The sequence below is a fragment of the Eurytemora carolleeae genome, unplaced genomic scaffold (assembly GCF_000591075.1).
Source record: "Eurytemora carolleeae unplaced genomic scaffold, Eaff_2.0 scaffold2125, whole genome shotgun sequence".
Lineage (NCBI taxonomy): Eukaryota > Metazoa > Arthropoda > Copepoda > Calanoida > Temoridae > Eurytemora > Eurytemora carolleeae.
The window spans coordinates 12074-29269 of NW_019398012.1; the positions used below are offsets into that span (position 1 = coordinate 12074).

The 17196-nt window shown below is 37.4% G+C and overlaps 3 non-coding genes across 3 annotated transcripts; 1 reads left to right on the top strand and 2 right to left on the bottom strand.

Annotated features, from left to right (window-relative positions):
- The first annotated feature begins 11730 nt into the window (after positions 1-11730).
- Positions 11731-11802, top strand: Trnae-cuc (transfer RNA glutamic acid (anticodon CUC)). Its single transcript has one exon. It is a non-coding gene; the product is annotated as a tRNA-Glu (tRNA).
- A 70-nt stretch (positions 11803-11872) lies between these two features.
- Trnas-gcu (transfer RNA serine (anticodon GCU)) lies at positions 11873-11954 on the bottom strand. Its single transcript has one exon. It is a non-coding gene; the product is annotated as a tRNA-Ser (tRNA).
- Positions 11955-16723: 4769 nt separating this feature from the next.
- Positions 16724-16830, bottom strand: LOC111716597 (U6 spliceosomal RNA). The gene has a single exon (XR_002768543.1). It is a non-coding gene; the product is annotated as a U6 spliceosomal RNA (small nuclear RNA).
- Between the last annotated feature and the right edge of the window lie 366 nt (positions 16831-17196).

Consider the following 17196-nt stretch of genomic DNA (forward strand, 5'->3'; position numbering starts at 1 on the left):
GGGGGGGGGGGGGGGTACGAAACCCCCATGGCCCTTCCCTGACATGTAATCCTATTTCAATTACAATCAGCTGTTTTAACTGGCAATATATTGTTTATTTAATAAAATACACTATTTCGAACTATTCACAAATACATCGGTGGATCCGCATTTGAACTACTGCTGTTTGAACTATTGATCAATTCTGATAATGACTTCAGTTCGTGTAGTCCAAACGGTGCTATGGAAACGCCTCACCATGGAAATGTCTCACCACTCTAAAATCCACTTTTGTGGAATTTCTGCTTTATTTTGGGAAATCCTTCAAAAGTGGAAAAGGGCGAGGTATTTCCGAATATTTTTGAGTTGTTTCCCAATATTTATAGCTGAGGTGTTGCAGCTTTTTGAGGCGTTTCCGCATATTTTTGAGGCAATCCCGTTTTTCAAAAAAAAACATTAAAAATTTTATTTATTGAGGAAGGGGAGGAAGGCTAGCCACAACAACTTCTCGTCCGAGCCACATTCTTCTCATTTTCTCGTCCGAACCACCTCGAAATCCTCGTCCTTCGTTTATAATATGTGTTGAAAAGTTTCTAATCAAATCTGGCCACGTTAGGGCATAAAATATGGATAGACTTAAGTATTGCAATAATTAAAATCATGCTTGAATCTTTAGAGACATGAGAATGATGTCAAACCTTATTTAGGTAAATTTTAAAACTTCTGCCTCCGTAATGGCCTACCTTCGCGATAGGAAATAAATAGCAAAATATTTGGCATACCTATTACTATCATTTTCCCCATGGAACCACCCGGAAAAAATCTATGGTTTTCACTATAATTAAGAAAAAAAGATTAAAGTTATAAAAACTCGGACTTATTTGCGTCATTCTACACCAAGAATATCTGAAAATGCGCGTGAAAAAGATGAACATTTTTAAGGACATAGAGCTCGAAAACTTTATTTCAATTGAAACTATTTTTTCGATTTGCTAAAATTCAATATTTCATTTATGCCCTAACGTCGGCCGATTCTTAAAAAATAGTTTTATCTTGGGGGACTAGAAACTTTTAAAAAATAGCATTGGAAGGACGAGGATTTAGAGGTGGCTCGAACAAGAAAATGAGGAGAATGTGGCTTGGACTAGAAATTGCTGTGGCTGGCCTTCCTCCCCTAGTTAAGGTGTTTCCTCTTATTTTGAGGCGTTTCCGCAGATTTTTGAGGCGTTTCTGTTTTTAAAAAAACTTTAAAACTTTATTAAGTTAAGGTGTTTCCTTTTTTTTGAGGCATTTCTACATATTTTTGAGGCGTTTCCGTTTTTTAAAAAAAAATTAAAACTTTAAGTGGAGGTGTTTCCTCTATTTTTTTGAGGCGGTTCTGCTTATTTTTGAGGCGTTTCCGTTTTCAAAAAAACTTAAAAACTTTATTTAGTAGAAGTGTTTCTCTTTTTCAAGCGTTTCCGCATATGTTTGAGGCGTTTCTGTTTTTTAAAAAAAACTAAACTTTATTTAGTTAAGGTGTTCCCTTTTTTTCTGAGGCGTTTCTACATATTTTTGAGGTCTTTCCGTCTTTTAAAAAAAACTAAAAACTTTTAAGTTGAGGTGTTTCCTCTATTTTTTTTTGAGGCAGTTCCGCATATTTTTGAGGCGTTTCCGTTTCCAAAAAAAACTTAAAAAACTTTACTTAGTTGAAGTGTGTTCTCTTTTTTAAGCGTTTCCGCATATGTTTGAGACATTTCCGTTTCCAACTGCTGCATCTTTACCATTTTTTAGCTGGAGACCATATTATTTTTTGCTATTTTCGGAAACCACAAATTTTTTATCAATGCAATGAAGACGACTTTTCTATTTAAGTTTTGAATTCTAACAAGTTATTATAAAGTTTCTTGCTGATTCCACGTTGGTAAAAATCAAGATTGAAATCTAATCTCGTCATTATTGTAATAGAATATATGACAACGATATCAAAATTTTGAAAAATAATTGTATTTTAATTCTACACATATGCAAATTATACACAGCTGATATACAGGGGCGGATCTCTTGGGGCCCACGGCCCCCCACTGAGCTCCTGGAGGCCTCCCCTAAGGAAATTCATGAATCATGATATGAAATAAAAGCATCAAGGAATGAAAGATACAACAAAAATAGTATTGAACTGAATTAACTTTTTATATTGTTTTCTCATCTTCATATTTATAGTACTAATATGCATGCGTTCCATCTCACATTCACAAGAACGTATTGTAAAAAATACCTCCAACTCGACGATCATAAACGTTTATTCCTTGCTCCAAAAAAGGAAGCTATTTAAAACAAAAATGTTCCAGGTGGTTTAAATAATTATTTATTTTTAAAATTTTAAAAATCAGAACCACTTCTTTATTGTTTTAAAAAAATGGTATTTGAAAAAAAACTCAATTCCGAGTCTGATGCAATTATTATTATTGTGCTTGAGAAATAAGGAGAATTCCTAATTTTAATATTTCATACAGCGATAACTGGAAAACAATGGAATAGAAAGACTATATTAAATTAATACTCAAGAGTTTTTACAAAGCGAAAAAAAAATTTTCCCCGTAACTTATCAAAACACTATTTAAGTGAAATGGGTCCATTTAGACTAATTGCTATATCTAATGTCCTAACTTGAGTTTAAAAATCGTCTTCCTATTTCATAATTTTCTAGTTATCAGTGTTAAAATTAATTAAACACGTAATAAAAAGGATTTATCTAATTATTAGTAAGCCCTCAAAAAAGAATAGATATTCACCTCTGATTAAAGTACCAGAGGTCTGTAAATTCTTAGAATTGAATATATCTAGTCAAATATCTAATATTATGTGGCAAATATTTGATTCTTTCACGTTTTCTCCAAAAATAGGGTTACCCACAAAGGATAAGACTGTAAAGACGACCTGAATCTCACAAGTTTTCAGCTGTAGAGAATCCTAAATAATAGAAAACAGACAGTACAAATTCTGTATAATCGTCTCTGAAGTCTCATCCTTTGTGGGTATCATAATTGTCTTCACTTATTTTATTTTTTATTATGGAACACATTTGTGCCTCCCCCCTCAGATATTGGTTTGATCCACCCCTGCTGATCTAAAATAACTTGTTTTAAAGGTTCATATGAACCGTGGACATTTGAAAGAATATATTAACCAATCAGGGTTTGGGTTGGGCATGGCCTTAAATCAAGGTACTTTCCAGCGAACGAAACATTTGCGAAAAAATTCGGAAAATGCGAAAATTTTCTTTCATGTCTCGCAAACTTTTGCATTTTTTGAGAAAACGAATGAAGCAAATAGTGCAAAAACAAGGCGAAATTTTGCGAAATTTTTTCTTGAAAATTTCACATTTCAGGAAATTTTTTTTCGGAACTTTTTCATGAAAACTAGGTGTTGAAGCTTCAACAATTTATGAAGCAAAACAACTTGTGGAATTCTCTGCTCTGAGAGCTCAACATTAGAAGTTTTATTTTATCATATTTCTCTTCCTTTACTTTATTAAATGATTGATGAAGAGAATTTGATTTCTTCAACTTTCTAAGCTTATGTGTCCATCCATGTACGTTCACCCAAATCCAGCTAGCCATGATAGTTATTTTAAAGGGTGAATTTAAACTATTCCGAATTATTTTTGTTCTTTCTGTAATAGATTCTACCTGTTGAGAAAGTATTGATAACTTAGTAGCACATCTATGAATTGTCTCCTAGTTGTTCCTTTACATTATGTTGCTTTATATTTTGAGCGGGAGAAATCCATTTAACATCTTCTTTTTCGTGGAAGATGTGTCTTGTATTCTTAAAATTATGTCATTTTTGATGAATTATCGCAAAAATTTTGTATTATTTAAAAATTCCCTATTTTTTCGCGAAATTTTTGCATTATTTTTTTTTGTGAAATTTTTGCTAAACTCATTTTTTATTTTGCGAAATTTTCGCGAGCAAACAAAATGCGAAAATTTTCGCAAAAACATATTTTCTTTTTCGTTGAAAACCCTAGATCAAGGTGTTAAAGCTATGTGACCATAAGTAGTTAAGTGGTTGAAGAAGACTATGTATATTATAAAGGCAAGAATTGTCCCAATCACAAAGAAAAATTATTGAGAGTAGCAATAATGTTGAAGTTATACCGACAAATGTCCCCCCCCCTAACCTGCCCAGAAATTGTCTTAACCTAACCTAATAAAAATAGAATTTTCAGAAACGCCTCCACTATTTAACGAGTTTAACAAGTTTTTTTAAAAGTGGTAAACTCATCAAAAATTCAGGATACTCTTCAAAAATTGAAGTTTTTTTTTGAAAAACGGAAGCTCCTCAAAATTTTGCGGAAAGGCCTCAAAAAATAGAGGAAACGCCTTAACTAAATTAAGTTTTTAAAAATACGGAAAAGCCTCAAAACTTTTTATGAAACGCCTCAAAATAAAAGAGGAAACACCTCAACCTAATAGAGTTTCAAAAATACAGAAACCCCTTAAAAAGTCTAAGGAAACGCCTCAAACAAAAAAAGAAACACCTCAAATAAATAGGGTTTTTAAAAATACGGAATCCCCTAAAAAATTTTCGGAAATGTCTCAAAAAAAATATTTACTATGAATTATTAAATATGCAATTTAAAATTTGAAAAAATACAGGTCAAACAATCGTCACAAAATAGTTTTAATGATAAAAAAATTTCACCATGGACATAAAAATAATTTAAATGACCAAAAAAAAAGTTTTGATTAAATATTTCAAATGAAGTTTTAAAAGTTCAAATGAGCAAAAAAAATGGTTCAAATGAGCAAAAAATTAGTTCATATGAGCAAAAAAAATGTCAACAATTTTGAACAAATTGGTATATATTTAAGGTTAGGTTAGGTTAAGACACTTTCTGGGCTGAGGGCTGCAGCTAGGACAGGCCAGGTTGCCCAGCCCTGCGGTTTTAGGACAGGCTAGGGGCCTGAGTTCCACGGCTAGGGCAGGCTAGGGGGCCAGGCGCTGCAGTCACAAGACCAGCGCTCTGCCACTGAGCTATGAAGGCTGTTATCTTTAATGTGAAATGATAAGCAGAAGGATGTTAGTATTGCAACATGTGTTGCAATTGAAACTGAAAATTAAGCTAAAAATTAAGCATTCTCTTCAATCTTTTATAAACTACAAATCCGTCTTACTATTCAATTTGCACTTATCTTCTCTACTAATATCTAAAAATCCAACAATACCTTGCTTTATTTTTCAATTTATTGTTCCATAAGCAAGCATTTAGTTCCTAATATTAACATTCAACAGCTAAAGATCAAGAAAAGTGAATATTTACTTAGATCAAGTCTGCACAATTATCTGGATAAGCACCCCATTGGCCAAAATAAATTATTATGTGATATTTTTTTGCAATTGCTCACAGAATTAAGATTGAATGTTTCCGGTCCAATTTTACTGAACTGGACATATTTTTTTGTTACAGGAAATTTTGATTAAGTTTTCTGCTGTAAATGAGACTTATCTTCAACACATAAACCAAATATGGATTATGGTTAATTCAACCCAAAACCTTTTTGTTAAACATGAAAAGGTTACACTGCCAGGTTGCAAAGATTTAGGACCTAGTAAAGTAAAGTTTTTAGATCCTTTTGAGGAATTCATACCAATTTATTCCTAAATATATAAACTTTTCAATCTACACACAATTCTTAAAATTTGCACTATATTTCTTTATTATCAGTTCTCAAATTCTATTTGGCCCTGTTGCAGCGTTTTTTTTCTAAACTTCTTTTAAATTGTCACTTAAATATTTTCACAATATGTCCATTGTAATAACTTCAACTTAGGCTGTAATAAAGGAGGGCAGGGACCAGTAAGTGTATACTTGCCCCCTGCCCTCCCAAGGTCACATTTAAGGTGAAATTACTGATTTTATACTACATGGTATTTCAGAGAGTCACGGGGAGGGGGGGGGGAGGTTGAGGTGACAGGTTCTTATCACATTATTCTTTTTAAAATGTGCATGCCTTGTTTTTATGATAAAAATGGACTAAATTAATGTAATCTGCTGTTAGAATGTGTTTAGAATCAACTCATTTGGCCATTAAAAAAGGGTTAAATTGTATAAATATAAGCACACTCTTAATTATGATGGATGAATTGTACATGCTAGGTTTTTTTGAGATGATAAATTGCTTCAATTTAGTTTAATTTTAAAATGTTCTATTAATTGAAAGCATTTACAAATATTTATAATGATACTGCTAATGATACTATAAACACAATTGAATCACAAAGAATTGTTCAGCTTCGGGCCTGCTTTGGGTTACAGTTTTATAAATTTGTTTCAAAGTTGTGCATTAAATAGAGCAATTATATTCTATAAATTTTCAAACCATACTTAATGTTTCCAGATTTATAAATAAAGAAAAGTGTAGAATGTATTTATTAACAAATTCAATCATTCTTATTGGTAATTATTTTTTAGTTTAGTTTAGGTTAAAAGTAATTAGTGTTCAAACATAATATTTAATTTATTTAGATTGGAGAGGAATTGGATTAGCTGGAATTACAAGGAGACAGACTGATCAAATTGGTGAACATTGGCAGCTTTGGCTAGAGATCAGAACCTTACCTCTGTTATCTACATTATTGGTACCTTAGAGGGGCAGTTAGTGGATTTTTACCGGTTTTGATTCGAAGAAGTGGATTTTACCGGTTTTGATTCGAAGATATGATCATTTCTTATTATTTCTCCTTGAAAGCTGCTCTAGAATCCTGTGCAAGTACAAGATCCCCTTAATGGTTTACCTTAATGGTTCAGATCTTTTAAGACCAACTGGATAATCATCAGCTGATTGACTCAAATAGAACCGGGATCACCAGGCTGATCAGTAAGGTCAGCTCTTTACCGTCTGTAGCTCAATCCTATAACCCTGCTGGTTTCTGACTACAAACTACTCACTAAAATCCTTGCCACTATACTGTGTGCCCCACCTTGGACTCTCCAATATCAAGGCAAGATGTGAATCTTTATTTGTAAAGCATATGTGCAGAATTCTTCAGCTTTCTAGTTCTCACAAAGACCATCTGAAGTATTGGTTGGGTTTAAAGTTGAGAAACATCATTCCAGAGCTGGGACAGGGGGGCCAATGCCCCTTTCCCCACCCCCTGTTCAAACATGATGCTGCACTGTTGCTGGATTGTAGATGAATACAGACTACCCAAGGTGTCTGCTAGTAAGCTGTAAAAGGAGTCCATGGAAACCCCCACCCCCTTTCACCCAAGGTGTTATCTAATTACCCAGGGGTTGAGTGGGACAGGGTTTGGATAAGATTATGGTCTGGAATTCTTGAGCCAAGTGCTGAGGATTTGTAACTTAGTCTGATTTACAACATTCTCCCAACTGGAGAAAGATTGCTATACTACCAGGAAGACTCCCAAGTGTGCAGGGTGAGGGGGTATAGGGTGCTCAACATCTACGCCCCAGCCGGTACTAATCTGAATGTTCAGAGAAGAAGGTTCCTCAGTCAGTGTTGGCTGAAGTGAGAAGGGAGAAATGTATCATGGTGGGGGACTACAATTTTGTGATCCACAGGGAAGATGTAGAGGAAAACTACAGGAATAAGAGAAGTCTGGAGCTAGGTCAATTAGTTCAGGCCTTCAGTTTCTGTGATGCTTCCCGATTGCTACATCCTCTGGCAGTCGAGTATACCTTCTACAGGCCAGGGTCATCATCAGCAAGGTTGGACAGGATGTATGTAACACAGGATATGGTGCAGGATGTGAATGAGGTTGTAATTATGAGGGTGGAGTTGGCCTTTACAGTACCAGCTAGGACACATAAGGTTGGAACATGGAAGCTGAACTGCTCAATTCTTAGGGATAAAGATATCCAGGAACCTGTGGAAGCTCTACTCCAGGAAGCTCAGCAGGATGTGGCAGGGTAAGCAGATCAAGGAGAGGATTGTGCAACTGCTCAAGTAGTTCTCTAAAATAAGAAGTGGTTTCCACAAGACCACATTCAGCATGTGCTCCTTAAGATTGGAGGAAGCATTGGAGGAGAGGAATTGGTGAAATGTTGTCCACTAAAAGAATAAGCTTAGGAGCTTGGTAGAATACAAGTTGGAGGGTTCCAGATGAGATCAAGAAGCGGTAAGCATGATGCAGAGGATGTGGCAACCCTGTACCATGCGAACAAAGAGATGAAAAAGGGGAAGAAACAAAATCTAACCCAGCTTACCATTGCTGGGCATGTTGTGTCTGAACCTGATCTGATCAAGAGAGAAGTTGATGATTATAACCTTGCACTCTACAATGGCCATCATCCTACAGTGGGGGATGATCTGGTGAATACAAGGGAGGATTTTCAACCCTCCTGGGAACACCTGTATGAGTTCTTCAGCAACCTGCCCAGTCTAACACCAGAGGAAGTGGAATAGCTTGAGCTGCCTGTGCGTGAGCAGGAAGTGAGTGAGTTTATCAAGGAAACTAAATCAGGATCTGCTCCAGGACCTGATGGGCTGCCATATGAGTTCTACAAGCAATTCAGCCCAAGCTTGGTGCCAATCCTGACAAGAGCTTTCAACTGGTATATCCAGGAGAAAGCCTTTCCCCTCAGCTACAGGAAAGCACTAACTAGGCTGATTCCAAAGGTAGAAGGTAATCAAGTATTGATCAGCTACGACCAATCACCCTGCAGAATTGTGATTATAAGATTCTATTGAAGTTAATGACAAGGAGGTTGCTAGGCTCAATGGGTTCAATCATAGGCCATGGCAGCATTGTGCAATACCTGGAAGGAACATCACTCAGCCCTTGATAAGGACCCTATCAACAGTGGAGTACATAAACCACCACCACCTGGACGGCTTATTATTCTCAACAGACATATCCTGGTCTTTGAGGGAGTCAAAATGAAGATTATTCAAGGATTAAGCAGGGTGACCCCCTCTCTGTTCCCCTGTTCATCGTTAACATGGAACCCTTGATTAGATGTGTTCAGGAAGTTGCAACAGGAGTTCAGGTTGGCATTGTGAGACAGAAATGGATGATGTGAATGTGTTCTCCTCCAAGCGGTCAGACCTAGTAAGGATTGATACGTGTTCAGGCGCTATGAGACTCGTAAGCTGTACCTTGCTTAGCAAGTCACAGAAAATCCAAATCATGGTGTTCAGGAACGGGCGGGAAGAGGAGCCTTGGGAGCTTGGATGGATGTAAAGTGTCCAGAGTATGAGAATCCTTGGTCTGGAACTAGGCAACCACTATAGCCAGACCTTGGCACTAACCTGGGAAAAGGTGGTACAGAATGTACAAGACATGGTTCTGCAGTGGATTAGTAGGAGAGGGGTATCCTTGAAGGGGAAGTTGAGAATCCTAAACTAATTGATCCTGAGGAAGGTATGGTACTGTGGGCATCTTCTTCCTATCCCTCAGCGTGTAGTGGGTACATTGGAGTGATCAGTATCCTTCTTCCTATTCCAGGATAAAGTGGAGAGTATAAGCCTTGAGCAACTGATGCAGGGGGACTTGGGTTGATCAATATCAAAGTCAGGTGCCAGGCACTTACAGGTCGTAGAGCTTTCTGCAGCACCATGGCAGGGTGTGGCCACCTGAAATACTGGCGGGCAGTGTCCCTTAGAGAGTACCTGAAGGTCAATGGGCCTCAAGCAGAGATCCTAACAGAGTACTTTCGGGAGGTGTGAGGAGTTCTGAAGGAGGTGATGGAGTTGAGAGAGTCCCAACCATCACAGCTGGCAACAAGGGATATATGTATAAGGCCTTTACAGCAACTCAGACCTATTACCTTGTAGTGTACTAACTATAAACTTCTCTCCAAGGTTCTTGTGAAGAGAATAAATACTGTGCTCCCGGATGTTTTAACTACTCGTCAGCTCTGCTCCACACCTCCCAAGAACATACTCTTTGGTGCAGTGGGATTGTTGAGCTCCATAGATTACATCAATAAAGCTCCTGCTCAGCTTAATCTGGTTGAAATTTTAAACCAGGTTGATGGTATTCCTACATATATGGTGTCATTTGACATCTTTAAAGCTTATGACAAGACTGTTGTGGAGTATATCTGCAGGGTGATGGAGGGGATGAGTTCCCCCCCCATGTTCATCTCCTGGATCAAGATGCTCCATACTGAGTGTAAACCAAGGTTCATTCTAAACTTCCTTACTGGGGAAGTATCAGTTCAGTTCTTTGAGACAGGGAGACCCTATGGCTATGCCCCTGTTTCTGATTAATATGGAAACCCTTCTTCTCTACATAAGAAGAAAAATAAAAGGTGTTAAAGCTGCTGCTGTCAAGCAAAAAGACTAGGATTATGTTGATGATATAAACATCATCAGTTCTTGCCTCAGGGATCTCGGACTCATGGACAGGGCTTTCTTTAAGTATGAGGCACTAGCTGGAATGGTCCTGAATAGATCTAGAAAATCCCTGATAATAAGTTTGGGAGCTTGGAAGGGAAGACATGTATGGCCCCTGACTTGGCTCCAAACTGTGCCTTCAATGAAAACCTTTGGAATCCACTTCCATTCTACATATGAAGAAACAGTTCAGGCTTCCTGGCAGGCCTGCTTGACTGGTGTTAGGAAGTGTCTAATGTCCTGGGCCAGTAGGGCTCTACCTACCTTGAGTCAAAGAGTCAAGGTTCTGGGAACCTATGCTTTATCTAAACTCTGGTATGTAGCTCAAGTGATCCCCTTGCCCCAGAGAATTTGCAACTGGATGTAATGGTGAGAGCTTTTCTCTGGAGGGGGCGCCTAGAACACCTGGCTTATGATGAGCTGTATGCCCCCCTTTGGAAGGGGGTCTAGGGCTCTCAAATATCAAAGCAAGGTGTGATGCTCTTTTTGTTAAACAGTTGTGTAGAATTCTACAATCTCCTGGTTCTCACAGAGACCACATCAAGTACTGGTTGGGGTTAAAACTGAGAGGTTTTATACCAGAGTTGGGTGAGGGGGCTAATGCCCCTCTCCCCACCCCCCTGTTCAAGCATGCTGCTGCACTGATGCTGGAGAGTTTAGAGAGAGGCTGCATTGATGTGTCTAGACTTCCCAAGGTTTCAGCTTAGAAGCTCTACAAGGAGTTTGTGGAGACTCCGTCTACCCCCAAGGTGTTGTCCAAATACCCAGGGGTAGAGTGGGACAGGGTCTGGAGAAGAATACAGTCCTGTATTCTTGAATCAAGCGCACAAGATTTAATGTTTAGTCTTATTCATAACATACTCTCAACAACAGTTAGGTTACTAAGATTGAATCATCTAGTGAACAATAGCTTTTGTGAAAATTGTCCTGGTCAAGTCCAGACATTACTCATGTTTTTACCCAGTGTGGGAGGGTGAGAGAGGCCTGGGAATGGACAAGATCTGTCCTAGTCTCCCTAGATCCTGTAAATCTTGTCCAGCAGAGCGATATGAACATAATATATGTTTTTACGCAGCAAGTACAAGAGAAAATGACTTTCTATTTATTTTGTCTGTGGTATAGTGGTGAGCATAGCTACCTTCCAAGCAGTTGACCCGGGTTCAATTCCCGGCTGACGCATTGTAATGGAATTTCTTTTTAGGATTTTGTTAGTAAACAAAAATTTGAAACTTGACTATCAATTATGCAAAGAAGTTTGTCGGTTAACAGCCGAACGCGCTAGCCAATTGCGCCACGGAGGCATGTTATAGACACACAGTGTAAACTCACAGCTTCAATTTATTTTCTCTGAATCTTTGGGTTTGAGAAAGTATAGGGCACCCCCAATGTCTCGTATCAACACTCCGTTATGGTCTAGTGGTTAGGATAGCTGGCTCTCACCCAGCAGGCCCGGGTTCGATTCCCGGTAACGGAATTCCTTTTGGGGACTTTGTTTGCATGCAAAAATTTGAAACATGCGAAGAAGTTTGTCAAACCAAAATGTACGACGAGGATGGGATTCGAACCCATGTGGGCAGAGCCCATTGGATTAGCAGCCAAACACCTTAACCACTCTGCCACCTCGTCATGGCGATAGAAAGTGAAAACTGTTGTGGCTTAATACAAATAACCAAGAGAAAATAATATAAAAAGGATAAAATTCAAGCAGATTATTTATTCAAAAATATTTCCCACATTGGAGTTGAACCTGGGTAAGCTGGGTGAAAGCCAGCTATCCTAGCCCTTAGACCACGTGGGATACTGTTTCCATCCGGGATCGAACCGTAGACCTTCTGACTGTTAGGCTGATGGGATAACGAGGACACCATGGAAACTGTTGGAAACCCTGCATTTGAACAGAGATCTTACTTCCTTGTCATTGACCTTTCACAGATTGAGAGCTATGCGCTCATTCTCCCAATGATGGATGTCTCTAGCAGTGATTGTTAGGACCCTGTGTTGTGGCTGCAGTAACCCAGGTTCAAATCCTGGCCACCCTAACCCTCGCCAGGAACAGTACAAGGAATTCCTGAGACAGCTGGTCTTTGGACCTTGTGGAGACTCAGGTCCACTCCATCACCATCACCATCATCCTCATGGTGAAGCTGAAGACAGAGGAGCAGTTTACCAGCTGCTTGAATCGTCTGCGGAAGGGGGTTTTGTGGACCCAGATAAAACAACCAGTCTATGGTTGGTTTACTCAAGAAGTACTAGTAACCCTCAGAATAATCAATCTCTCCTGTAATATCAACATCAATAAGGTTAAGAAGAAGATTAATGAATATGTCCAGAAAGCTTGGTCTAAGCTTGGTTATCATCATGATCTGCCAGGTGTCAGAGATGGAACCTTGACATTGTGCATGAAGATGAATGAAGAAGCTACTCTTCCCTCATTCCTAGATATAGGAAATATGGGAGAATGTCTCCAAATATTCTTGATGTCTCTGAGAAAGTATGCTTCAAATGCTCAAAGCCTGGTCATATCAGTGCTTTCTGTTGGGTAAAGCCAAAGACAATTCCTCAGGAAACTAGATCATGGGCTAGGATTGTTGATGGGAAACTTCCCTCCAATCCCAATACTCCCATCCCTGCTGTTGAAGCTCCTGTAGCTGATACAGATGATAGTGTCCCTGACCCTGGTAGTGCATCCAATGGGGATGCCTTGTCAAGTCAGACAGCCAGGTCCTCTATACCCAGCAATGTGAGACTTACTCTCACTTCACCACGTCAGGTGAGTGGGAACAAACCTAGTAGTTTAACCACTGGGGTTAACATGCCAGATTTGGCAGGTGGGTCCTCTACCTCAGCAGTGTTTTTGAATTTATCCATGGAACACTCAGGATATGTTCCACTAGGTCAGGCTGGCCAGGAGAGACCTAGAACTCTCCTCTCCAGGAAATACACATGAATCCTTACAACTTGTTCTCAGCTTGTCTTCAAGCTTTAACTTCAAAGAAAGAGGAGTTTCTTCACTCCCTTGTTCTCCATTGAGCAAGGGAAAGAAGAGGTTTGGGACAAGTCCTGATCCTGATAATTTCAGGAAGCTCTCTGCTAAGAAGAACAACACCCTGTGGATATAGCAAATTCCTCGAGTAAGATGTTGTGAGATTCAATTCATTCAATTCATATCAATTGTACTACTGACAATCTGAGCTAATGTTAAATTCCTTTTTTTACAACACCATGTCAGGAATAAAAAAGCATTTAACATGCTTTAAATTTATTCAGGTTATTTAAATTAGGTTATTATTGATCCTTAATTCAATCTCATACACAGAAAAGTCTTAACATTATACAATTTAATCAAACAAATAGAATAATTTATTTTTAAACATTATAAATTAAAGCTGTTTGCCTTTATGCAAATGATGATAATTATTTTGAACAGATAAGTCTTTAAAAAAATCTAAATAATATTTGGCTTTCCAAAAATACAGGGTTGGTAAAAAACAAAATCAGTGTTGTTTTACAACACTGATTTTTTTAAAGCAGAATTTATATTTTAGGAAAAAAATGAAATCAATGCTAACCTTACATTTTTAGCAATCAAAATTCTGTTTATAAGAATTATCATCATTTACCCCAAATAGTTTTATTGACTGGTTTGAACATTCTTTGTCCTTGATGTTGTACATGGATATCTCTATCCTCTTGGCCAGTTCCTGATGCATTGCTTCAACGTTTTGATCTGAGGCCATACTAAGACCAAATCCTGTCTTGCTTATATACTCTGGTAATGGTTAACTAGAATATGTACCTAGTTGGAAAAACTGAGCTTAATGTTTGCATTCTCTTGTAGTTTGGTCCAAATCATCTTAAACTAGACGATTTTCTCCTGCCACCCAACTTTTGGATATTTTCCACAAAGTGCTCTCAACTTTTTAAATACACATTTGTTAAACTCATATTTGGGAATTTATTCCTATTATAGACTTGGTGAGAAACTCACATTTAAAGAACTCAACAAAGGAAACTTTAAGAAGAGAAACTCAGTATAACAAGCCAGGTTGGATCAATTAATACACAAACTTTGCACAGACATTTATTTTACATTATTATATTAAATACAAACTGCAGGATCAACCTAAGTTAATCCTTGAATAATAGATAAAGATAATCTGCCCCCTGGCGATCCTATCGACCCTTCTGCTTCACTGCTTCATCAAGACTGCCCCCTTACTTGGGGCATAAAATGGCCGTTCATTTTGCTTTCTCTGCCGACAGAAGTCCCGCTACCCGTACTTGGCATAGTTACAAGTTAGCGGGTTTGAATCTCCGTGTTGTTTGTTTACTCCATGGAAATTTCCTCCCTTGACATAGATTGTTATTTGTTGACCCAATACTCCATGGAAAATTCCGTCGTGGACTAACTGATAATAACATCTCTGGGTTCAACAAACTTGCTTTATTCTTCTATATACAAACTGTGGTGGGTTTACTCTATTATAGATTGGGGAAGGGGGGGGGGGAATCTTTTCTTTTAGCTCTCATTTAAGACTTTGAATTTGTTGACTTACTGACATTGCAGATAAAGATTTAATATAAACATGTTTTACCTTGATCTCTTCTAAAACTAAAACTAAATCCAGGTATTCAGGAGGTACAGTTTCATACAGAAGAGAGAGATTATTCAAAATCCACCTTATAGTGTTTCTATCAAATCCATGGTCATTGTACGGATCCCTAACACAGTCCAATGACTTGAAAACTGTTGACACTGAAGGAACCAAATCTGCAAGCTTCTTAAAAACTTGGTTTGGTGGACCTAAATCAATGATATGAAGACCAGGTGGTGCCACATGATCTAGAAGAAGGGCATCATATTCAAGCTTCATAATTGGACCAAACTCAACATTTTTTGTAAAATTTCATTTTTTTCTGTCTGAATAAGTTTCTTCTTTCCATTTAGTTTGATTTTCTTTTAGGGACTTGACTGACCTAGGGGATCCCTTTTCCATTTTCCAGTTTTACTATCCTTATTACACAAGGAAACTTGCATTGTTTGAAGTCCAGAAATAATGTTATTCATTTTACAATCATTCACATACTTTGGCCAGATTTTTCAACTTGACTTTTTTCAAAGAACATTGCCACAATGGAATAGTTTTCAGGTACTTTTTCCGCACAACCTATCGCAAATCCTTTTTTTGCCCCTGTAGACATGAAGGCTTGTTTTGTTTCTTCATTTTTGTTCACACAATTCAGTGTCATGATCAGTTACCCTTTACTATACCAACTGCCATTTCACAGTCCTTCTTTTCTATACTTTTCCAATCACAAATAAAGCAGTAATATCTTCACAATAAACAAAACTAGTTTTAAACTTGTCACCATTTTTATTTATGAATTCAATTTCTTCGGTGTGTATAAATTGGTCTAGAATTCTTTTCCGGTCCCTGAGCTTTTCCTTTATTTTTGGGGTTATTATGTTTCTTCCAATTTTTTTTCTTATTTTTTCAAAATTTCTAAAATTTGCAGGTCAGTGAGATTTTCAGCCTTAACCATGTCTATAACTTCACTCGGAAAACATCAATTAATTCCGTAATCAAATCCAACCTAATCCAACCCAATCTAGTTAGGTCTCTTGACTGAACTCAACCAGTCTCGACAAAATCCGACCTAAGAGGATTGGTAAAGTTAAGACTAGTATGAGACCAGTTAGGTAACTCAACCTAACCCGACCTTACCTGACCAAACACAACCTAGGGGAACTGGTCATGTTTCAAAACAGATGTAAAGTATAATTTCAAGTATCAGTACTTTAAAATGAATTTTAATATAACATAATCGTGGTTTTTTAATCTTTGTATTCTGGGTTAAGTTTGTTTTCTATGTCATGTACTTATCTATGCACAGCAGGGATTAACCAATTTCCTGTCTTCTCAGTATCTTTTAGCACTGGTTAAGTCTTTTACTAATTTATTGCACAGCAGGGATTCTTGGTAACCCAACCCTGTAATGCACTCTGTAAATACTAATGTACCCGATCTGTGGACAGAGATTGCTGTATTTTCAGATTGTAATGTTATGTATAATTTAATTATATTTTAGATGATTGAGTTGTAGCAAATGATGCCTCCATCTTGATGTACTGTTTATATTATTCTCTTGCTCCTGTTCAATGATTAACCAGGTAATCATTAATTAAATACTGAAAAATCATGCAGAGGCATGTGTTATTTACAACATCTTGACAGAGTAGTTATGGAATTTTTATTCACTAATTCCTTAACACCTCCAAGAACAAATTCAATTAAATTTTGCAATTCAACAAGATAAGAATTGGCCTTTTTGTATAAAGTTGAAATTTTTTTTTTCATAGGACATGAGTGTTTTTTAACTTTGTTAGCGGACACAAAAATGTGGAATGCTTCACGATTTTGCGTGTCATCCTTGCGAAGGGGCCATGCTAATCTTCTCTGTATCGTTCCAATTTTAGTATATGTACTGCCGAAGCAAGTACATAGTTATGGGTATTTAAAGAATTTTAAATCTGCTTTGGAGAAATGAAAAGACTACATTGACAATTGTTTGACCTGCATATCTTAGGTTTATGTAACAATGTAACATGTATGGATTTGTACGAATCTGAGGAAATTCTTCTGCATCAAGATTCAAGAGCTGAATTTCAAGGACTAAAATGAACGTAAAAATTAAAAAGGTCAGTATTACCCATGGATACGTTTAGGTAGCTATAGGAGCGGCGACCCATAATTCTCCGAATACAGGGTTGTTTGTTAATAATAATAATACTCGTAATGATTTTTTTTACTCAAGAAGCGTCGTTAGTTGATTCTCTTATATTCAAGGGCGTATACAGAATAAATCT